This window comes from Oryctolagus cuniculus, chromosome 19, assembly GCF_964237555.1.
Source record: "Oryctolagus cuniculus chromosome 19, mOryCun1.1, whole genome shotgun sequence".
Classification (NCBI taxonomy): Eukaryota; Metazoa; Chordata; class Mammalia; order Lagomorpha; family Leporidae; genus Oryctolagus; species Oryctolagus cuniculus.
The window spans coordinates 54,412,338-54,437,645 of NC_091450.1; the positions used below are offsets into that span (position 1 = coordinate 54,412,338).

At 38.2% G+C, this 25,308-nt stretch overlaps 1 long non-coding RNA gene across 1 annotated transcript in view; it reads left to right on the forward strand.

Annotated features, from left to right (window-relative positions):
• The first annotated feature begins 636 nt into the window (after positions 1 to 636).
• Positions 637 to 25,308, forward strand: part of LOC138847021 (uncharacterized) — a 106,506-nt gene continuing 81,834 nt past the window's right edge. Inside the window, exon 1 of the long non-coding RNA XR_011384610.1 lies at positions 637 to 924. This is a non-coding gene — a long non-coding RNA (uncharacterized lncRNA). The remainder of the gene's footprint in view (positions 925 to 25,308) is intronic.

Genomic DNA, 25,308 nt, shown 5'->3' on the forward strand with positions numbered 1-25,308 from the left:
TAATAACAAAGAGCATAATTAACACAGAACACTGAATGATTTTTCCCTGGGGGTAAACTTGGACAAGGCTTTCTCCTCTCACTTTCTCTCTTCAACATTGTCCAGGATGCATAATTAGGGAAATAAAGCAAACAAAAGGAAATTTTATCCAAAGGTTCAGATTTTAAGCAACAGAACTGTTAACATGTTAATGATACTAGTATAGATAGAGATAATCTAATACTATCCAAAACTAAATACGAGCTGATAGGTGAAGTAAGCAAAATTATTGGGTATAGGATCAACACAAACAAGAGGGTTACTAGGTACTCATAAAAAGCAAATAGAAAATGGTAACAGACAAAGTACAATCTAGAAAATGAATATCTGTATAAGAAATAACTCTTCAAATCCGTATTTAATAAAATCAAATGACCTAACAGAAAAATATGCCAAAAATACAAAGAAAAAAAGGCCCAGAATCCAATAGTCAGTAAACTGTAACTTACGTGAAGATTATCACAAGCTCGGAGTTTCAAGAAGTGAACAGGATCTTGGACAGGGAAGCGGAGGTCTCAGGAGAGGGATCCTGAGGGCCAGGCAGCGGCCCCTGCAGTCCGGAGGGCCCAGCTGCCAAGGACACAGCTTCAGACCTGAGGCCAAGCCCCGCCTCTCACTTCCCCAACCCGGCGCAACCCCAAGGGCCCACCCTCAGGCTAGGAACAATTCTGATTGGATACGTCCTCTGTGACGTCATGCGGCCTCTGTGTTCGGATGAACTGCTGAATCAAGCCCGCCAGGGCAACACTGCAGTCCCTCGGGGATCTTTCAGTTGCTGCCTTATTCAGCTTCCTGGTTCTGCTCCTGAGAGAGCCCCGGCCGGCTCAGATGCTTCTACTCTGAAGTTCCCTCACCGCAGGGCCCTGAGGAGGACGCAGGAAAGCGGTGAGTGTGTGAGGTTTCCTGGCCCACAGTAGGTGAGGTGGGCCGGCAGCTGGGACCCTGGTGTGCTGCCCTGCCTCGGTGTGCAGTGACTCTGCCTGAACCCTGGGCCTCTCCTTTCCAGATTGTGTGGTGAGAAGGGAGAATCTGAACTTCACGCATGACCTAATTTCCTTGAGTTGGCCAACGGGGTCTCAAGTCATAGCTCAGTTTTCCCTAGGGGTCTGAGTCAGTTTCCTTGTTGCTAGTAACAGAACAGCAGACTGGGTATGGTAGAAAGGAATGGTATATTTACCGCACACTTTTGGTCCAGGGATGAGGGGCAGTGTGTGGTGATGGTCTTTTTGCTGGTGGAGGCTTAGGATGGCACTGACACCACGAGGACAGATGGAGTGTGGGAGAGGCCTATCCCAGGTGGCTTCATAGCAGACCGCGGGAGAGAGGCCATTAATCACATGAGGGATTTATCCTAATGACTTTTTACACCTATTCTCACTGCTTAATTTCTCAGGCAGGATTACCTCAGTCCTCACGAGTTTCAGAGGGGACCAACCATGTTTAATAGAGAGGAATAGATCTTTAATCTCCAGATCTTTTCCCACATTACCAAATGCCAACTTCAACTCTGCAGTTCAGAACACTACCCAGTGTTTTTCCCCATGAAAAATTTCATTCAGATTCAGTATTTTGTCTTTTTTTTTTCCCCACAAAACAATCCTTAGCTCTCTAAAAGGCTGTTTTCTGTCTGTGAACATTATACGTTAGAGAAAACTAGACAATGCCTACATTACATTGTGCTATAAGAAATCATCGTCCTGGAGTGGGCGCATTAGCAGTGGCGAAAGTGACACTTGGGTCCCACATACCTCTCAGAGTGCTGGGTTTACGTCCTGGTTCTGTTTCTGACCTAGTTTGCAGTTAGGGCACATCCTAGGAGGCAGCAGGCAGTGGCTTGGTTTCTGGCTACCAATATCAGAAACCCAGATTTAGTTCCTGTCTCACAGCTTAGGCCTGGCCCATTGCTGGCTGTTGCTGGCATGTGGGGTAAGCATGGTAGATGAAAGATATCTGTCTGTCTTCATTTATTTGCATATCAAGTAAATATAAATGAAGTTAAAAAATCTTTGCAGTCTCCTTTTACTGATATTAAGTGCAGAGATTTTTTTTCAGAATGTCATCATCAGTGTGAGATTCTTAGTAGAAACTTTACAGAGTAGTGTCTTCTCAATACACCTTGCTCTCTCTCTCTTTTTTTGAGATTTACTTTATTTATTTGAAGCACAGAGTTGCAAAGAGAGGTAGAGACTGAGAGAGAGGGAGAGGTCGTCCATCTGTTGGTTCACTCCTCAAATGGCTGGAATGACTGGAGCTGAACTGATCCAAAGCCCGGAGATGGGAGCTTCCCCCCTGGGTCTCCCAAGTGGGTGCAGGGACCCAAGGACTTGGTCCATCTTCCACTGCTTTCCCAGGCACATTAGCAAGGAGCTGATTTGGAAGTAGAATAGCTGGGACTCGAACTGGTGCCCACATGGGATGCTGGTGCTGCAGGCTGGGACTTTAGCCTGCTGCACCACACCACTGGTCCCTACACCCTTCTCTTCCTTTTCCTGGGTTTCAGAACTCTTTGTGAATGATGGTCATAGATGTCCACATTTGTAGGAATGCAGAGTGAATGTTATCCTTGATAGGTTTTAGGATTTTAGGGTTCAAAACAGACAAGGAGGTCCATTAAAGTAGATAAGACTTTGCTTTAATTGGGGGCTGAACCTGAGGTGGGGGATAAAGAGAGTGGGGGTTAAGCCTGCCCACACAGAGGGCAAGGGTTTTGTAGCCAGGCTTCATTCCATTTGTGCAGCAGCAGTGTCCCTTCTCAAGCAGCCTGTTGGGGGAGGTGCAGAGTACCACATTGACCCTGATAAGATGGGTGGGGGACATGCAGAAAGGCTCCTTTGTGAAATTTACAGTGCATTGTCTAGCAGCTTGGAATATCCCAGGTACAGGGCTTTCCCAAGCAATAAATATTTCACCAACCTTTAAATGATCTATCTGTGCCCACTTTCATCGGGCCTGAAGGTGCAGTGCAGGCCCAGTGGCCTAACAGGACCTCAGTGCCCCAACAGAGTCTAACAAATCCCCTTCCTCATCTTCCTGAAGAACAACAGTAAGTTGAGGGAGAATCCAGGGTGGTAATTGGTGCCCTAAAACTAGGGAATCTATTATATACCCTCCATCAAGATAGCTCACTCTTTGGGACATTAAGATTTTCTCTCAACTACAGTTCTCATTCCTTGGAGACATATTAATATCAGCTAACTAGATGCTGGTATTGAAGAGACAAGACAAAAATAATTGATGCACACTGTATTCTCTCAACCTTGTGTAGGGAGTAGAACCTTTGTAAATGCCAAGGGAAATGCATCCTAGTTAACTGGTGTGAGAACTGAAAAGCAAATGCACTTTGGGCACACAGCAGCTTTATTTTGTGTCATGGAGTTGGTTTAGTCAGACGATGGTTTGTACGAAATCAGAATATCTGTGAGGATCAAATTTTGCTGGGTGAGAACAGGTTTATGAATTTGAGAATTTATTTATGATTTGTATAAGAAAATATATTTTCTTTTCTCCTCAATTTCTGGCCCATGTATATTTAAGCCCCTTGCAGTTTCCTGAGTGGAGTGGCTCTGATTCTTCATAACCACCCTTTTCCTATAATAGCTAAGCTTATGCTAATGAAGACTCTGAGTGAGATCCACAGAAAACTTCAGGAAAGAGATGGGGACCAGAAAGAGAAGACACATGTCTTGCACTGGCTTCTGCCTGGAGGTGCCTAGTGGGAGTGAGCCCTGAATCGGAAGCCTCTGCTAATTCTAGATAAAAAGTGTGAAGCCCTCAGAATTAAAATTTCTGACTCTTTTAGGCATCCCTCTCTCAGTAGCTAGGAATGAACTCCCATGGGATGCATCTCTTCAGTGTGATGTGATCACCAAGACTTGAAACCTGGGGAACCTTCTGAGTGTAGGTTCCCTGTGAACTGTGGGTTCAGCAGGCTGCTTCCCAAAGCTCATTCCATTTCATGTATTTTGTGGAAATTTGCTTCCATTTATTCACAATTTCCCCACTTATGTAGGAATTATGTGCCATTATTTGAATGTTACATTGCTATTTTCTTTCATGGAATCTGTTTATTCAATAATAAGACCTGAAAAAGGAAAGAGGATGTTTTTACTTTCTGCTAAGTTTGAATAATAATGTAAACACTCATGGAATGACTACCCATTCAAATAAATGGGCCTTGGTCAGTTCAGGGGTTGTCTTTTTAGATTTATTTGTTTATTTGAAAGGCAGAGGTGGGGGGGGATCGGTTTCCATCCACTGGTTCAATTCCCAGATGGCCGCAATGACTGAAGTTGTGCCCGTCTGAAGGTAGGAGCTGGGAGCTTCTTTCTGGTCTCACATGGGCGTGCAGGGGCCCCAGGACTTGGATCATCTTCTGCTGATTTCCTAGGCCATAGCAGAGAGCTGGATTGGAAGTGGAGCAGCCCAGACAGGAACAGGCACCCATTTGGGATGGCTGCTCTGCAAGTAGCAGCTTTATCTGCTCTGCCACGATGTTGGCCCCCAGAGGTCTTCTTGATCTCTTCAACCTCTGCCCTCACTGGTGAATGAGTCTAGGTTCTTTTTAATGTTTGCTGTAGCTTAGAATATATTATGCTCAACAGTGAGTTTTTCTTGGTTTATTTTTTGATACTTGTGATAATATTTTTTCTTAATTTATTTCCTCATGTTAATTTATGGTAGTTTTTTAAAATAATGGGAAATGTTAGGTTATAGATTGTGAATAAATTCTAATTCTGTAGGAAATGTTATTGGAGTAGAAGGATTAAGTATCTAACTTTTCATACATATACTCTCATTTAGTTTTTGATTTCCCAGCACTTGGAGTGACCTTATTTATTTATTTACTCCACCTAGTGCTAACTGACATTTCTGAATGGTAACACATTGCTAGTTACTAGTGACTACTGGTTGAATATTTACACTGTTCATTTATGTACTGATTACCAATGGTGGATTTATATTTTTGTATTTAGTTCTTTTTTTAAATTTTTTTTATTTTTATTTTTTGACAGGCAAAGTGGACAGTGAGAGAGAGAGACAGAGAGAAAGGTCTTCCTTTGCCATTGGTTCACCCTCCAATGGCTGCCACAGCCAGCATGCTGGGGCCAGCGCACCGCACTGATCCGATGGCAGGAGCCAGGTACTTATCCTGGTCTCCCATGGGGTGCAGGGCCCAAGGACTTGGGCCATCCTCCACTGCACTCCCTGGCCACAGCACAGCAGAGAGCTGGACTGGAAGAGGGGCAACCGGGACAGAATCTGGCGCCCCGACCAGGACTAGAACCTGGTGTGCCGGCACCGCAAGGCAGAGGATTAGCCTAGTGAGCCACGGCGCCGGCCAGTATTTAGTTCTATAACTTTTCTTATTGTCCTATTTAGGAAAACTGGTAGGAAGCATTGTAGTTTCTTGGAGAACTGCCTGTTGTCACTGTATAACCCATGTAGTATTGTGACCTAAATCCTGATTAGTCAGAAATGAATGTTTTGTTTTCTAGGTTTCATTGGACTGGACTATGTTTCTGCATATTTTTAAAAGATTTTTTTATTAATTTGAAAGGCAGATTTACACAGAGAGAAGGAGAGTCAGAGAGAGAGAGAGGTCTTCCATCTGCTGGTTCACTTCCCAGTTGGCAGCAATAGCTGTGCCAATTCAAAGACAGGAGCCAGGAACTTCTTCTGGGTCTCATGAATGCAGAGGCCCAAGGACTTGGGCCATCTTCTACTGCTTTCCCAGGCCATAGCAAAGAGCTGGATGGGAAGTGGAGCAGCCGAGTCTCCAACTGGTGCCCATATAGGATGCTGGCTCTTTAGGCTAGGGCATTAACCCACCGTGCCACAGCATTGGCCCCTATTTTTATTTTTAATCAGTTGTGTCTTTTATTTATTTATTTGACAGGTAGAGTTATAGACAGTGAGAGGGAGACAGAGAGAAAGGTCTTCCTTCCATTGGCTCACTCCCCGATGGCCACCACAGCCGACACTGTGCAGATCCGAATCCAGGAGCCAGGTGCTTCTTCCTGGTCTCCCATGCAGGTGCAGGGGTCCAAGCACCTGGGCCATACTCTACTGCCTTCCTGTGCCACAGCACAGAGCTGGACTGGAAGAGGAGCAACTGGGACTAGAACCCAGTGCCCATATGGGATGCCAGCACTGCAAGCAGACTATTAACCAAGTGAGCCATGGCACTGGCCCCTATATGTGTCTTAAGCTGATAAGAATGAAATGTCTTTAGCACATAGTCATGTTTGGAAATATTTATATAATTTTAATGAACAAATTAAGGCAATTATCATATCCATTATATACCTATTTTTCATGATGAGAATACTTAAGTCTAAACTGTTATTTTCTATAGTAGAACACATTGTTATTAACTGCTCTCACCATTTTGCACAACATACATCTTGAATGTATTCCTACTATGCAAAGGAAATGTGTTCGACCGAGATGACTTCCAATCCCCTCCATGTGTCTGTATATTTAAATGGTTTTCCTATAGACAGCATGAAGTTGGATCTTGGTTTGATTTTCCCCATATCAATCTCTATCCTTGATGTGTTTAGATAATGCACATTTAAAGTGATTATTGATGTAAGTGGGTTAGTATGTAACATAATTGCAACTGTTTTCTCTGTCATCCTTTTTTAAATGGTCTTATTTATTGATTTTTTTAATTGAAAGGCAGAGAGACAGAGGGAGGGAGATCTTCCATCAGCTGTTTTGCCCCCTCCAAAAACAAAAACAAACAAAACCCTACAGCAGCTGCAACTCAACCAGGTTGAACACAGGAGCCAGGAAGTCCATCCTGGCCTCCCACATGTGTGGCAAGGACCCAATAACTTGAACCACTACCTACTGCCTCTCAGGGGGTGCATTCACAGGACGTTGAATCACAAGTTGGGTGTTGAACTCAAAGCTGGCACCCTGACATGGGACATGGTTATCAAAATTGGTGTGTTTATCTACTGTACCAAATGCTCATGCTAATACTTGTTTTTAAACATTTTCTGTGACCTTATTTTATATTTTAAATTTTTAAATTCATTTATTTAATTCATTAAAGGCAGAGATACAGAGTGATCTACCTTGTGCTGATTCACTCCTTAAATTTCGGCAAGATGGGGCTGTTGCTGCGGTATAGCCAGTAAAGCTGCCGCTGGCAGTGCCTACATTCTGTATTGGTACTGATTTGAGTCCTGGCTGCTCCACTTCTGATACTGCTCTCTGCTATGGCCTGGGAAAGTGGTAGAGGTTGGCCCAAGTCCTTGAGCCCCTGCACCAATGTGGGAGCCCCAGAAGAAGCTCCTGGATCCTGGCTTTGGATCAGCGCAGCTCCAACATCTGGGGACTGAAGCAGTGAATGGAAGACCTCTTTCTCTCTCTCTCTACTTCTGCCTCTCTGTAACTCTACCTTTCAAATAAATACATAAATCTTAAAAAAAAATTCTGCAAGAACGGGACTAGGCTTAGCCAAGGACAGGATCCTAGAGCTCAATCTGTGTCCAGTTGTCAGGGACTCAAGTACTTGAATAATCTGCTTCCTTCTATGGTATGCATTAGCAGGATGCTGGAATTGGGAGTGACGACAGAATACAGATACAGGCTCTCCAACGTAAAATGAATGTAGCCTCTTAACCACTATGCCAAACACTTATTGCCTCTTTTATTTTAAGAAAGAATGATGTTAGCTTTTTTTTTTAACTTGATAAAATTTAGTAGTGAAACCATCTGGTGCTGACCTTTTATTTGGAGACCTTTTTATTCCTAATTCAATGTTGTTACTCATTTTTGGTTTATTCAGGTTTTCTATTTATTCCAGGTTCAGTTTTGGTAGGTTGTATTTATCCATAAATTAACCTTTTCTTCAAATTTGTTGATTTATTAGTTGCTGTTAACAGCCGTAGTGATATTTCTGTGATATGAATTGTAATATCTCTTTATTAAGATTTTATTTATTTATTTGAGAGGCAGTTACAGACAGAAAGGGAGAGAGAGAGAGAGAGATGTCTTCCTTCAACTGGTTCATTCCCTAAATGGCCACAAAGGCTGGAATGTGGTCTGATCCAAACCAGGAGCCAGGAGTTCCTCCAGGTCTCCCACGTGGGTGCAGGAGCCCCAGGACTTGAGCCATCTTCCACTGCTTTCCCAGGCCATAAACAGAGATATGGATTGGAAGTGGAGCAGCCAGGACACAAACCAGTTTCCATATGAAATGCTAGTGCTGCAGGAGGCTTAGCCTGCTATCCCACAGTGCTGGCCCCCAGCATGGTTTTTAATTTCTGTAACGTTGGTTGTAGATCCATGAATTTATTTCTGGAGTTTCTGTTCTGTCCCACTTGTCTACATGTGTGCCAGAGCCAGGCTATTTCAATTATAACTGCCCTGTATTATGTCTTGAAATCAAGTATTGTGATGACTCTAGCTTTCTTTTTCTTATATAAGATTGCTTTAGCTATTCAAAGTCTCTTGTGTTTCCATATGAATTTTAGCATCATTTTTCTATATCTGTGAAGAATCTTATTGGTATTTTCTTTGGGATCATTTTGAATCTGTAAATTGCTTTTGGTAGTATGGACATTTTGATGATGTTGATTCTCCTAATCCCTGAACATGGAAAATTTTTTTTCACTTTTTAATGTAATACTTTAATGTAACACTTTAGTGATTTTTGATTTTTTTAAAATTTTATTTAATAAATATAAATTTCCAAAGTACAGCTTTTGGATTACAGTGGCTTTTTCCCCCCATAACCTGCCACCCACCTGCAACCATCCCATCTCCCACTCCCTCTCCCATCCCATTCACATCAAGATTCACTTTCAATTATCTTTATATGCAGAAGATCAATTTAGTATATACTAAGTAAAGATTTCAACAGTTTGCACCCACACAGAAACACAAAGTATAAAGTACTGTTTGAGTACTAGTTATACTGTTAATTCACCTAGTACAACACATTAAGGACAGAGATCCTACATGGGGAGTAAGTGCACAGTGACTCCTGTTGATTTAACAATTGACATTCTTATTTATGGTGTCAGTAATCACCCTAGGCTCTTGTCATGAGTTGCCAAGACTATGGAAGCCTTTTGAGCTCACCAACATCAATCTTATTTAGACAAGATCACAGTCAAAGTGAAAGTTCTCTCAGAGGAGGTGGTTTTAAAAGAAGACTTCAGAGTCAAGAGTAAAATAAAATTAAAAACAGCAAAAATATTTTTTCACTCAAATTTACTAACAGGCTACTGTTAAAGTTTATTCCAGGTTACTGATCAGAAAATAATGTTGTATTCTGTCTTAGAGATTATGTTGAGATATATATATATATATATATATATATATGCTTTCACACTATACTTTTAGTATTTGCTTTTCATTTGAAATTTTATCTCTATTTTACAGGCACTCAAATTTTAATAAATAAATATGCACTCAAATTTAATAAAATCAGTTTGCCCATTTAAGCCACTACTACTAAAGATTGAAATTATAAATGTTAATGTATGAAATAATTTTGTCTGGTCTTTGTTGTAAATATTAAGGACAAGTTTGCTTTTTAAAGATTTATTTATTTGGCCGGCGCCACAGCTCACTAGGCTAATCCTCCACCTTGTGGCGCTGGCACACCGGGTTCTAGTCCCGGTTGGGGTGCTGGATTCTGTCTTGGTTGCCCCTCTTCCAGGCCAGCTCTCTGCTGTGGCCAGGGAGTGCAGTGGAGGATGGCCCAAGTGCTTGGGCCCTGCACCCCATGGGAGACCAGGATAAGCACCTGGCTCCTGCCTTCGGATCAGCGTCATGTGCTGGCCACAGCACGCCGGCCGTGGCAGCCATTGGAGGGTGAACCAATGGCAAAGGGAAGACCTTTCTCTCTGTCTCTCTCTCTCTCACTGTCCACTCTGCCTGTCAAAAACAAAAACAAAAACAAAAAAAACACACAAAGAATTATTTATTTATTTATTTGAATTGTGGAGTTACAGAGAGGCAGAGGCAGAGAGACAGAGAGAGAAGTCTTCCATCTGCTGGTTCACTCCCCAAATGACTACAACTGCAGAAGTTGCGCCAATCTGAAGACAGGAGCCAGGATCTTCTTCTGGGTCTCCCATGTAGGGTGCAGGGGCCCAAGGACAACTTCTACTGCTTTCCCAGGCCATAGCAGAAAGCTGGGTCAAAATTAGAGCCTCTGGGACTCAAACCAGTGCCCACATGGGATGCCAGCACTGCAGGCAGTGGCTTTACCTGCTACACCATAGTGCTGGGCCCTGAGGACATATATTTTTAAACAGGGAAATAACCTGAAGGTTAGTTTGTTTACAGAAAAGCAGATACACTGTATCTTTCAATCTGGATTATGTGATTACACTGTAAACTGGTATAGCCATTATATAAGATGGTATAGTGATTTCTCACAAATCTGAAAATAATCTACCATATGACCTCGCTGTCCCACTTTTGGGAATGTACCCAAATGAAATTAAATCAGCATAGGAAAAAGTTATCTGTACCCTCCATATTTGTAGCAGCTCAATTCAGAATAGATAAGATATAGAATCAACCCAGATGTCCATCAACTCATGATTGGATAAAGAATATGTGCTTGGGCCCCTGCCATCCACATGGGAGACCTGGATGAAGTTCCTGGCTCCTGGCTTCTTCCTGACCTAGTCCTGGCCATCCTGGTCATCTGGGGAATGAACCAGTGGATGGAATATCTCTGTTTCTCTGTCTGCTTCTTTCTTTCAAATACATAAATAAGTCTTTAAAAAAGAAGACACTTGGATTGCTATATGTGCCCAAGCAGATTTGCACCTTATCAGGGAGCTGAATCAGAAGTGATGCAGCTGGGAGATGAACAAATACTCATATGGGATTTTGGTGTCACAAGCCACGGCTTAACCTATTATGCTACAAGGCTGACCCCTCCAACTGATTTTATGCAATTAGGAAAAATGTGTACAATAAAACAGGACTTTAAGGTTTCCACACAAGAGGAGTTCCTTCACTATTCTTCTGGAAACCAATCCACCAAAATCAGAGGAAAGGACACAAGGTGAAATTTGTATTCCTTAAAAAAATTAATTAATTAAGAAAACTACTAAAAAAAAGAAAATGTCAACATTTTTAGGCTAAAGATTTTTACCTACTAAAGAAAAAGTATAATGTCTAGGATATCTACCATGAAGGCTGTACAGAGTGTTGGGCCTGTCATCATGTACTTATTTGTGGGAAAGTTGAATAAAATTTGACACCTAAATTTTTCATTTCTATTGGCATCCTAAATGAAAAAAAAGGCTGGCCATTGTGGCACAGTAAGCTAAGCTGCCTCCTCCAATGCCAGCACCTCATATTGGAGTGTTAGTTCTACTCCTAGCTGCTTGGCTTCTGATTCAGTTCTCTGCCAATGTACCTGGGAATGCAGTGGAGCATGGCCCAAGTACTTGGGCCCTTGTCACCCACTTGGGAGTTTCAGGTTCATGGCTTTGGCCTGGACCAGCCCCAGGCACTGCAGACATTAGTGGAGTGAATCAGTAAATAGAAGATCTGTCTCTCTCTTTCTCTCTTTGTCAATTTGTTTTTCAAGTAAATAAAATATTTCAAAATAAATAAGCAAAAAATATAGGCAGCTATGGTATATATAATAATATAATCTCAGAACTATTGAGCATTAATTTTAACATAAAAATATGTAAATTAACTATTAAATTCAACTTAGTTTCCATTGTTTTACTCATAAGACATATGCTAAGCTTTATCTGTGCCAAGATTTAAAATAAATAATCTCTGCTATAACTATCATAATTTATTTTAAGATGTTATATTTTTCTTTGCTTTACATCTAATTAAATTATTTTAAATAAAGGGCTATTATAAGTAATAACAAATACAGCTAGAAATACCAAAGTGTCATCTACTTGATTCAAATTATTTCTTGCAATCCTCTGTCACATCTCTAGGGTTCTAAAGATCAGTTTAAGTTTTCCTTTTTACTTCATCTTTCTTTTCTCTTTAATTCTTTCCCAGTTTTTCACACAACATATCAGCATTTCTTCTCTTTTTCTTTCTTTAAATCTGCAGTTAAATATGGTTATCTTACAAATCATCTTGTTAGAAAAGTGTGATTCTATTCCTAAATTGTTATATTTCCTTAATTTAATTTCTATGTTCTCAAATATTTTCCTTTCTAATTTGCACATTTTGCAATTCTTATTTTACTTTCTTCCAAAGGGCAGATATTCTTGAAAATTAGTAATTTCACTAACTGATCAGTTTCTTTTAATAGTATCTGCAGTACATATTAAAAAATAATTTTAGAGTTATCTGTATCCCCATGGTTCTTGCAGCTCAATTCACAATAGCTAAAATAATAGAATCAACCCAGATGTCCATTAACTCATGACTGGCTAAAAAAATTATGGAAAATGAAATACTACTCAGCAATAAAAAAGAATGAAATTCTGTCTTTTTGCAACAAAATGGAAGTGACTGAAAAACATTGTATAAGGCAGTACCAAAAGGACAAATACCATATGTTTTCCTTGATCTGTGGTAAGTAATAGAGTATCAAAAACATATTGTATAGAAATGAAATTGACATTTTGAAATTTGATGATTGTTTACAGCCCTTAACTCCACTGTTGAGGAATATCTTTGTTGTTATTCTTACTAGTTGTTGAACCCTTTACTAGTACAGAGTTAATCTTGTGAGTATAAGGTAAACTGAAAGTAGATCATTATAAAAATTGAGAGGGAATAAAAGAGGAAGAAGGAAGAAGTGTGGGATTATGCATGGGAGGGAGGGTAGGGTAGGACGTATCACTGTGTTCTTAAATCTTATATATAAAATAAAGGAAATTTGTTGACCTTAAATGAAATGAAAAATATAAATAAAAATAATTTTAAAGTATTCAGCAGTTACAAATTACATTTCTGAAAAATTCATTATTAATGCTTAATTAAGAAATAATTTAAAGGTAGCAAATTTTAATAAGTTACTACTATGACTGTCATATAATTATTAAAAATAACATTCCATCTTGAACTATTTCAATATTTTTTGAAAATTAATCACAATATAGGACATTACCATCCAATGTCTTTTATACAGCATACATCTGCAAAGTACTATAATCCATGGATAAAGAATATTGTATTTGCTACCATACACATAAACATTTTAAGTTTCTTTCTTGGTAATACTTGCTTTATTATCTCACTGGGGTGGGGAGGGAGATGGACAGGGAGAGAGAGAAAGAGAAATCTTCCATCTGCTAGTTCACCCCCAACATGGCCAGTCTAAAGCCTGGAGGCAGGAGGTTCTTCTGGGTATCCCACATGGGTGCAGGAGCCCAAGGGCTTGAGCTATCCTCCACTACTTTCCCAGGAGAATTAGCATGGAGCTAGATTAGAAATGGAGCAGTTGGGACTCAAATCAGAATCCATATGGTATCCTGGCATTGCAAGCAGCAGCTTTACTCACTGTGGCACCATACTGGCCCCTATAAACAGTTTTAAAATTCTTGTTGGAGCAAGACATTGTCTAATTTCATTAAAGAAGAGTAATAAGTCATTTAAGTGTAGAACTTTGAATAATTTTAACTGTGCAAAAAGATTTCATTTTATATTTATTCCAATTAATAATAAAACAATAATTTTAAAAAGCATTTTGGATTTAGAAAATGGTCATTTTAAACTTAATTACTGGAGTTGTAAATGAATACAGACTTGCTTGAAAATTTAAGAACATTAAAGACTTTTCAGTAAGTTTCAATATCATAAACTAATACTTAAATATTGAAGAATTTACACAAGATTATTAGAAATCTAAAAGAAGATTTATATATAAGATGTTCCTTGTGGCACTAATTATATTAACATAAAATGAAAACAATAAAAATTCAGTTGTTAAAAATAATGAAAAAAATTTTTTTTTATTTTTGACAGGCAGAGTGGACAGTGAGAGAGAGAGACAGAGAGAAAGGTCTTCCTTTGCCGTCGGTTCACCCTCCAATGGCCGCCGCGGCCGGCGCACCGCGCTGATCCGATGGCAGGAGCCAGGAGCCAGGTGCTTTCCCTGGTCTCCCATGGGGTGCAGGGCCCAAGCACCTGGGCCATCCTCCACTGCACTCCCTGGCCACAGCAGAGAGCTGGCCTGGAAGAGGGGCAACCGGGACAGAATCTGGCGACCCGACCGGGACTAGAACCTGGTGTGCCGGCGCCGCTAGGCGGAGGATTAGCCTAGTGAGCCGCGGCGCCGGCCTTCCAAGAATTTCTTATCCCACAAGACTAAGAAGGTTTTCCTCCAGTAAAAACCTCTGAAAGTGTGCCAGCACCCCAAATTTTCCTATTCATTGTCAGTGTAAATTGAATAGCTCAGAGATGAGCATTTGATCCAGCAGTTATGATGCCTGTGCCCCATACTGAATTACCTGCATGCGATTCTTGGCTCTGGTTTCTGATTCTGGCTTCCTGCCAGAGCAGATTCTGGAAGACAATGGCTATGGATCAAGTAAATGGGGTTCTTGCCACTCAGGTGCAAGACTCAGCTTCTAGCACTGGTGCTTGTCCTGCCCCAGGACATTACAGGCTTTTGATGAGTTTACTAGCCAATGCAATCTCTCACTCTTGCTCAAATTAATATTTTTTAGAAATATATATAGTTTAAACATTTCCTTAAAAGCAGGATGTCATTCCTCAAACTTCAGCATCCCTATTCTCATTCTACTGTTTGATGCTCCAGTTGTGATTTCATTTCTTTTACTACCAAGAGCTTTTTTGTACTATACTAATCTTACTTTCCACATATCTAATTTTTCCTATCAGCAGCCAAAATAATTTTTTTTGATTCCATTAATCTGTCATAGAAAAGTATTGCATCCTGGATTTTTAGTAAATTTACAGAATCTGTTATAAGGGAGAAAAGAAGAGGTATAAATTATGGAATTTTTTGCATATAATTGTTCAATTAATTTTCACATACATACATTCATATGTCCTTAATGTTAAACATCATACTAAGCTCTTCAGATAAGATAGATAAGATCCTTATTCTTACTTAGCTTAAAGCCTAATGGAGAAGAAAAAATAAAATTACAACTCTAAATTAAGATATGCTGTAAGAAAACAGAATTCTATAACCACATAATGCAATTTGATCTACACTGATCCCAAGGAAGAGTTCCCTGAGGAATGGAATGGTACACTGAGAAATGAAAAATCAAGAGAGAGCTGCTAAGCAAAGGGAGAAGAAGACAATCCAGCCAGAACACAGTATATGCAGGCATTCAGCTGTGGTTTGCCACTGATCAAAATGGTTTACCTTCTTACATGAAACAGTAAAAACCAAAATAGGCGAATAACATTAAGTAACACTTTTCATAGAATAAAGCAATAATCCATAAAAAGACAAAAAGTGAACAAATCAAGACTCAGAAATATCCCAGCTCCCAACATGAAGGAATTCTAGGACACGAAAAAGGGAGATGGATCTGAGGCAGACATCATGAACCTGAGAGTCTGGTAACACTGAGGCAGTTGGATATCACAGGATACCAGCAAGGAAAGAACAGTACTGGGAAGGAACTCTGGAGGTCTGCAGAGGTCCCACTTGGGTATTGAGCAGAGCCATGAGCAGTGCATGACCATCAGAAAACTACCTAAAACCAAGGGTATATACTGGAAAATGTTACAGGAAATCCTTCCTGGTGCACCTGGAATTCCATGGCAAGGCATCCACTCCCATCAGCCAGGCTTACAAACTTCTAAGTCATGTAATGATTAATGAATTCATGAGAATGATTTTGCATTAGGAGTGGGGAATTGACCCTATGCTGAAAATTGTTCTTACCCATCCATCACAGCATAAAAACAAGACTTGAAAGGAGCTAGCTGTTTATAAATAATTTAATTATATAATAAAATAAAGCTCAAGAAATAAGTAGATGCATAGAAAGTATTTTATTAAAACAAAATTAGAGTTGTAGAGATTGAAGTTGTATTGTCATTGATTGTCATGATACCAGATGGAAACAAACACAAATTACATAGTAAATGAAAATATAACATCTCTGAGGCATTGTGAACTGTGAGAAAACTTCAAGTGTCTAATATAAACCCCAAAAGAAAGAGAAAAGCAGAAAAAATCTGAAGGAGAAATGGAAAAAATATTTTCTCAACTTAATAAAAACTATAATCACACAGACCCAAGAAGGATGAAGGTGGCAGAAAAGAAAATGAAAGTAGAATATTACTATTTTTTAGACTATTACTATCATATGATGTTGTGTAGGGTTACTTGATGGAAAACAATGGTAATCTTATACTATAAGTGCTAAAGCAATTATTAAAGTTGCAAAACCAAGTATTATAGCTAATAATCCTCCCCAAAGAAGAAGGAAGACAAAATCATAAAAAGTGCTTGATTAATCTAAAAAGAAACAAACAAAAAGGAAGAAACAAATAAAAGCTGGAAGTAAGATAAACAACGTAAAGTCAGAAAGACCTAACTGTACCTAATAAGAGGATCAATTTGTCTTATGAATAATGTTATATTATTATAGACTCTATACATATTAATATACATATTAAAAGAATAACAATGTGATGATATGAAATTTATGTGAATAAGCATCACAACTGATATAAAATAAGTAAATTCCTTGTAAGACAGAGACTACCACATCTCAATGAAGAAGGAATAGATAACTGAATTGCTCTGCATGTCTAAATGTAAATAATGCCATAGTTACAAACCTTTCCACTAAGAAAATGTCAGATTCACCAGATCTACACTGGTGAATACCCTCAAAATTTTAAAAATCAGGAGACTATATAAAACCATTTCCAAAAGAATAATGAGGAGGATCGAATTTGACCTCATTCTATAATATAAGCATTACCCTGAACCAAAATTAGAGGTAGCTAATTCAAGAAACAGAACTTCTTCATAAGAATATACAAATTCAACTATTTTTCAAACAGACAAGATAACTCCCAAAAGGTGAATGAATGAGTAAACCACATCATATCATAAACAGAATAGTATTTAATGCTAAAAAGAAATGAGCTAGCAAACCATGAAAAGACATGGAGGAACTGTGAGGCATATCATCAAGTAAAGGAAACCAATCTGAAAAGGTATAAACTATATGATTCTAAGTATGTGACATTCTCAATGAGGCAAAAGTCATGCAGACAATATAAAGATCAGTTGTTGACAGGGTTTGATGGGGGAGGAAGGGATGAACCGTCAGACAGAGAGGATTTTTAGGGCAGTGAAAATACTCTGTAAAATAGTATAATGGAAATAGTATAAATTGTAAAATAGTATAAATGGAAGATCCCCCCTTCTCCCCTCCCCCAACTTTGTAATTCTCTCTTTTTCCTCTCTGTAATTCTGCCTTTGAAATAAATAAATAAAATTTGCATTAAACTTAACAGTAAATAAAATTGAACAGTACATGGAAAATAAGTAATGTTCAAATGAATGAGGGTTTATACTTGACCGTTATTAATGTTATTCATATCAATGTTATTTACAACATCAAAAAACAAAGAGAAGAACTGTGTGATCACTATAGTGGGTAGTGGCATTTGACACACTCTTAACATTTGTTAGTGACTAAAGGTCTCAGGAAACTAAGCATACAAGGAAACTTTTTCAACAGGATAAACAGCATCTATTATAAACCTATAGCTAATATATGTAATAATGAAAACTGAATACTTTGCCTGTAATATCAGAAACAAGACCATTTATGTTTTCACTACTTTATTGAAGATTTAAAAGGCATTCAAGTCCTATTCACAAGCCTTATCAAAAATCATGGTAGGAAAACTGCAACCTCAAACTCTAACTTGAAGGACAGTGTCTTATTTTAGTAATAAAGTTTTATTGTTTTATTGGAGCTGATTTACAGATTATGGCTTCTGTCACATTAGAATTGCAGATAAGTTGTTACAAAATCCCACAAATGCAGGGGCCAGTGCCATGGCTCACTTGGTTAATCCTCCGCCTGTAGCACTGGCATCCCATATGGACACCAGGTTCTAGTCCTGGTTTCTCCTCTTCCAGTCCAGCTCTCTGCTGGGAGGGCAATGGAGGATGGCCCAAGTGCTTGGGCCTCTGAACCCACATGGGAGACCAGGAAGAGGCACCTGGCTACTGGCTTCGGATCGGTTCAGTGCCAGCCATTGCGGCCATTTGGGGAGTGAGCCAACAGAAGGAAGACCTTTCTCTCTGTCTCTCTTTCTCACTGTCTATATCTCTACCTGTTAAATAAAAAATCCCACAAATGTGAAATATGGACTGTCTTTAGTAAGATATTAATTGGAGAAATAGAATAATTGATACTCCACATTAAAAATCTGATGGAATGTGCCAAAAAACTCATAGAATGAGTAGATAATTTTAGCAAGATTGGAGAATGCATACTCAAGATTAAAAAATCATCTGCATTACTGCATACCAGAAAAAAACAAATCAGAATTTTACTATTATCTCAACTTTATTGATAAATATGAAATATAGATCTATGCAATAACAGTTGCAGATTATTGCCTAAATATTCTCTATAAATGAAGAGAACTTTGCTCATTACTATTCTCAGAATTATTTGTTTATTTATTTTTGTGTATTTACATATTTATTATAAAAGGCAGAGTGATACAGAAAGAAGGAGACAAAGTGAGAGAGAGAGACTCCATTTGCTGGGTCAGTCACAAAAGGAGCCAAGGACTCAATCCTGATATTCCAAATGGGTGGCAGGGGTCCCAGTATTTAAGGCATCCTCTGCTACTCTCCTAGGTGCATTAGGAAAAAAAATGGATTATAAGTGGAGCAGCTGGGACTCAAACCAGCAGTCCAATACAAGATGCCAGTGTCACAAGCAGCAACTTTACATAAAGTGTCACAACATGAGACCCAAGATTCACTATTATTAAATCATTCCTCTCCCCACCTTAACCTTTAGAATCAATCAATTTCTAATTCAAAGCAGGCCAATAGGTTTTTTGTTAACTGACAAATTAATTTTGAATTCATATGGAAGTACAAAGGATTTAGGTGAGCCAAATAATTCTGAAAATGAATAGAATCAGACAGATTTCAAAAATTATTATATATATACTAATTGTAAGAAAAAAAAACAAAATATAAAAAAATAAAAATATAATAATTCTAATAGAGTGGTAATGATATAAAGAACATGACATATGTCAATGGAACACAATAGAGAATTCAGAAATAGATGCACACATGAACAAGCAGTTATTTTTGACTAATGCACAATAACAATGCAGTGAAGACATGCAGTATTAAAATGCATGTATTGACATGCATGTAATTAAAATACACTATTAATATGCAGTAATAAAATGATTACATATTTATATTGAAACAATGAAATTGCATTCATACATAACATCTTTTACAACAGTGAATGCCAAATGTATAATAAATCCAAATTTTTAGCTGAAAACAATAATAAAACCGTTAGAACAAAGCATGGAATAAGATGTTTTGACTTCCCTCTAGGAAAGATCCATTAGATATGACAGAAAAATAAAAAGCTATAATTGAACAGAGACAAATGAAGCACAATGAAAATTTAAAACCTGATCAAAAGATATTATTTTTCAATTAATTTTCATTTAAGTTTCTTTATTTTCTCTTTGTTGCTTTGTTTTGTTTAAACATAGAAATATTTTATGTAAGATGTACAAACTTCATGAATTTCATATACACAAGTTTAGTAACATAGTTATTTTTCCCACACTCTAACCCTTCTTTCTCCAAGTCAAGTTAAAATATCCTTGCAAAAATGCTTGATATCTATCTATCTATCTATCTATCTATGGGTATCTATAATATAAAGAACTCTTCAAGCACAACGCATTAGAAGCAATCTAATTCTAAAATTATAAAACATTTTAAAAAAATGGTTCACCACACAGAAGATGTACAAATGACAAGTAAGCACATGGGAAGGTGCTCAAAATCACTAGTTATTTTGGAAATGAATATTAACCACATAATATTATTTCTAACATAATGCCTAGCAGAATGGGCTAATGTTTTTAAAATAGACAATACTTTTTATTTGTGAAGATACTTAGAAAGTGAAATTCTCATATGATGTTGGTGAGAATTGGTAATGGCTCCAGTATTTTGGAAAATTATTGGCAGTTTCTTGATTAGCGAATATGAGGACGTACAAGGACACTTTTTCTGGGTGATGGATATGTTAAGTAACTTGTTCATGATGATGGTTTCACATGTGTAGACATATAAAAGGTACCAAATTGTGCATTTTGTAAATATGACTTTTATTACATAGAAATCATACTTACATAAAGATAAGGGCGAAAACTATGATGTGGCAACAAACATCTAAGATTGTGGCTGGAATATAGAAAGAAGGATATAAAATGGTATAAGAGAAAAGCTAAAGGATCAAGATTCTTAACTTTATTGATGTGACAAGTGACAGCTGAGTTTCAAAAAAGAAGACAACATAACCAGCTCAAAGTTTTTGAATGGATGTAATTATTTAAAACATTGATTTATATGGAATCCACTGACAAAGCAATTCATTTATTAATTAAAAAACATTTAGGATGTACTAACCATATATAAGGAAATGCACATGAGGATTTCAATAATTTGTGGGAAATTGGCATTAGGAATGTATCTGTTACAAAACACATTTGACCCCCATGCATGATATTTCACAATATTAATTTCCTTGAAGGTTCCATGTATATACTCTCCTTCAGAAATATGTAAATATACAATTTTGATACTATGTGATATATGAGTTGATATTGGGATGAGTATTTTCCATAGTGGTTAAGATTTCAGTTAATATGCTCCCATATCATACTGGGATCCCCAATTTTAGTTCTCAGCTTGGACTGCCAATCTAGCTTCATGCTAGTGCAGAACTCAGAGGCAGCAGGAGATGGATTAAGTAGTTTGATTGCTGCCACCAATGCAGCAGTCCTGGATTGACTTTGTGACTTCCAGGTTTTCCCTATACAATCCTGGCCATTGTGGACACTTGAGATAAACAAGAGGATAAAAGTGCTCCCTCTCTCTTTCTCTTTCTTGTTCTCATTCTCTTTCTCTTTCTTGTTCTCATTCTCTCTCTCTATCTCTCTCTCTCCATCTATCTCTATCTCCATCTATCTCTATCTCTCTCCCTGTCTCTTTATCAGTGCCACGTGAAAATATTTATAAAAAATTATAACCAACCACAAGGAAAATTTTGAAATGGAGATAATATATAAAAAAAGAAAGGAAATGAATTGAAGAAAATAATTTTACTTATGTTACAAATGTGAGCACACATACTAGGCACATTACATCTGCTTGTTTCCAGCAAAGTTGAAAAGAAAAGTATAAAATACATGAAAACAAATTATGAAATGAAAGATACAATAACTGTGAATGCTACATTAAATTGCTGGCACTCACTGATTAAAACACTGACTTAGAAATGGGAGTAATAACTATATAAGCATTTTGTTTTTAGTTTTTAAATAGTAATGTTTGATTGAAACAAAGTTTTTAAAATAAATTGAGACATGTGTGACAAGAAAGAAGCAACTAAGAAATATGTTGGGGGGGTCCATTACTCAAAATATCCACATATCTTTATATATAGGCTGCAGATGAGAATATTCAGTTCTTAATTATTTTGACTGAAAATCAAATAATTAACATTTTTATAATAATTTATCCTAGTATCCAATTCTAGCATAAAACCTGTATTTACCAACAGGAAATTATAGTTAAATTTTTATGAAGCGAACACATGCAGAAGACTACCACTGTCATCTACCTACATAAATTTTTAAAAACTGAAATTTTAAGAGTTTATTGTGTTGGGAGTTGATCATGAGCCCCCAAAAGTACTGAGAATAAAAACAATATTAATGATTAATTACAAAAATATGGAGATAACTCTTCTAGTTTGGACTAAACATCTAAAAAAGGAGCTATTGTGGAAAGCCATTATTAAACAACTAGTCTTGACTTGGCCTTCCAAAATAGATCTACAATTTTAAAATTTTGGATAATGGAAGGCAAATTTTTATTTTTGAGATGCAGAGATAGAAAGAGAAAGAGATGCTGAGACAGAAGGAGACAGGATGAGAAAAGGGAGCTCCCTTTTGCTGATTCACTCCCAAATAGCCCCAACACTCAGGCTGGGCTAGGACTGCTTGCAATGAAGCCTGGTGCCATACCAAAGTCTCAATCAATGTCTTTCACACAGTGTCAGAATCCCAGTTACTTCAGATGTCTCTGCTGCCTCCCAGGCATTAGAATTAAGCTGGGATTGGGAACCTGGGCTGAGCATGATCTTAGGTAATCTGGTGTGAGAATCAAGTATATTAACCAGCATTTTAACTGATAATCAAAATGCCCACCCAAAGAGGCAACTCTTAAACAGAAAACAACTGATTAATGTTGCCTCAAACTTATGAAAGAACTGACCTGTAGCCATGATAAGAAGTAGGCTTCCAGAACCAGATTTAAATGTATTCTATCAGTGACTTTGGGCTTCTCTCATCAACCAATGTCAGTCTCTTGTTTCTGAATGACACCCCATCAGACACTATCTCATACCATAAATACAACTTGAGTGCCAACTGATTAAAAACAGTCTCACTTTAATAAGCAGGCTTCTATGATAGACAATTGCAAAACTTTTATGACTTTGAAAGTCTACCAATTGTTAAATTCCACTCTTTTCCAAAGACTACATATGACCCATAGCTTATCTGTTAAGGAAGACTATGCCTAAACAGCATAGGTCTCTATTACTATACAAGGTAGTAAACCACAGTGTTATCTTTTTATTTGAAATATTGATGATTTATCACACCTTAGTGATAATTTTCTAAGTCCATTATATCTACTACCCATTCTTTTTGACAGGCAGAGTTAGACAGTGAGAGAGACACACAGAGAAACGTCTTCCTTCCATTGGCTCACCCACCAAATGGCCGCTATGGCTGGTGCGCTGTGCTGATTTGAAGCCAGGAGCCAGGTGCCTCCTCCTGGTCTCCCATGTGGGTGCAGGGCCCAAGCACTTGGGCCATCCTCCACTGCCTTCCCAGGCCACAGCAAAGAGCTGAACTGGAAGAGGAGCAACCAGGACAGAATATGGTGCCCCGACTGGGACTAGAACCTGGGGTGCTGGCACCACAGGCAGAGGATTAGCCTAGTGGGCCATGGTGCCAGCCTACTACCCATTTTTAAAAAACTTTTTTTAGTAAAATACAAATGGCAGAACATGGCTGAAAATAGGATCTGCATCCATCTCAGCCAGGAAAAGTTTCAGAACAATGAGAGAAAAAACACATTTCCCAAGATTGTCTGAGGAAAAGCATTGGTAAAGAAGTGATGAGAACTACAAATTGCACAGAGACTGGAAAAAAAAAACAACAGCAGAGAGGAAGAAACAGAGCGTGCTTCCACTCCTACCCAGGGCACTGGCCAGGGAACACCATATCTCTGGGAAAAGACTTCTAACTATACAATGTTAGAACTAATAAGACTGACTAAAGGAACACTTCACTAAATAAGTGATGAGAACTGAAAATGGAAGACTCCAAAAACCAGCAGGAAAACAAAGCCCAGCAGTACTGCTGCTGCTTCCTGCATCTACTGCCCTACACTCCTACCAAAGCCATTTAACTGGTGAATATCAGCTTTCTGGGAAATGATTCTGAATATCAGAAATGAGGAGACAGCTAAGGAAAAAACTTCAGTAAGGAAATGGCAAGATCTGAAAACAGTATGAAGACTGAAGGCAAACCATGGGAGGGATGGAGGGAGAGAGAGAAAGAGAGAGGGAGATAACAGCTGCTGTTACCACCCAGGGCTCCATAGCTTCCCTTTTAGGGCACAAAATATTGTCAGAACATGCAAGCAGAAAACATCATAACCCCCATCAACACCCCTGTTGCAGAGTGGGGGGGTTACACAGCCTCACGGATTTTTTTACAGTCTTGAGGGCTGAGTTGCATCCACAAGAATACCTTGCTCAACCTGCCTTAGGAGGATCAAGAAACCCCTCTGTACCAGAAGACCCCAGAGACAGCAGGGCAATTTACAGAAAAGAGAATAGGCCCCTGTGAATCCTGCACTCCTGGGAGTTCTGGGTCAAAGCCCTAGAGCTAAACCTGCTCATTCTGTCTCATCCAGGAAGTTCCCTGTGATTTTTTGGAACTAATTGTCAGGAGCAGCTGGGATTCATCCAAGAGGACCAAATCTGAGAAAGCACATCCCAGAGTTATTACCATAGGGTGATAGGGGGCCAGAGGAAAACTCAAGCATAACTTCTGCATGTCCTGTGGGAACTGAACCCATCCACTGTTACCCTGAAACTCTGGGACTGTTGCTGCTGGTGCTACAACTCCTTGAGTAGCTTGTCTTACACTTTCATCAAAGAGAAATAGCAAATTTCAGAGATGAAAACTTCAATAAAAATAATCAACTGGTGTCAATTTGTTAAGTCAACAACAGGAGTCACTGTGCACTTACTCCTCATGTAGGATCTTTGTCCTTAGTGTGCTGTACATTCAGATTTAATGCTATAACTAGTACTCAAACAGTATTTTCCACTTTATGTTTCTGTGTGGAAGCAAACTGTTGAAATCTTTACTTAAATGTATGCTAAACTGATCTGTATATAAAGAGAATCAAAAATGAATCTTGATGTGAATGGAAGGGGAGAGAGAGTGGGAAAGGGGAGGGTAGCGGGTGGGAGGGACATTATGGGGGGGAAGCCATTGTAATCCATAAGCTGTACTTTGGAAATTTATATTCATTAAATAAAAGTTAAAAAAATAATCAACTGGGAGCTTGAAAAACAGAAAAGATCAAATAGAGGAAATAATTTCTAATCTGGAAATACTTTAAAATAATCCAGTCAGATGAAAATAAAGAGAAAAGATGAAAAAATAATAAAGGAAGACTGCATGACATGTATGAAACCATTAAATAAATAATCATAAGGACACCTGAAGTAGAGGAAAAGAAAAAGAGTGTTGAGAACATACTCTTTGAAATAATCAAATAAATGATCTAATAATGTAATTCAAGGACTTAGGAAAACAAGAACAAACCAAATCAAAAATTAGCAGTATGTAAGAAATGAATTAGAGTAAAAGTAAATGAAATTAAAACTAAAACAAATATAGTATTCAAAAAGCTATTTATTAATATGAACAAAATAAACCTTTAGCCAGACTAACAAAGAAAAG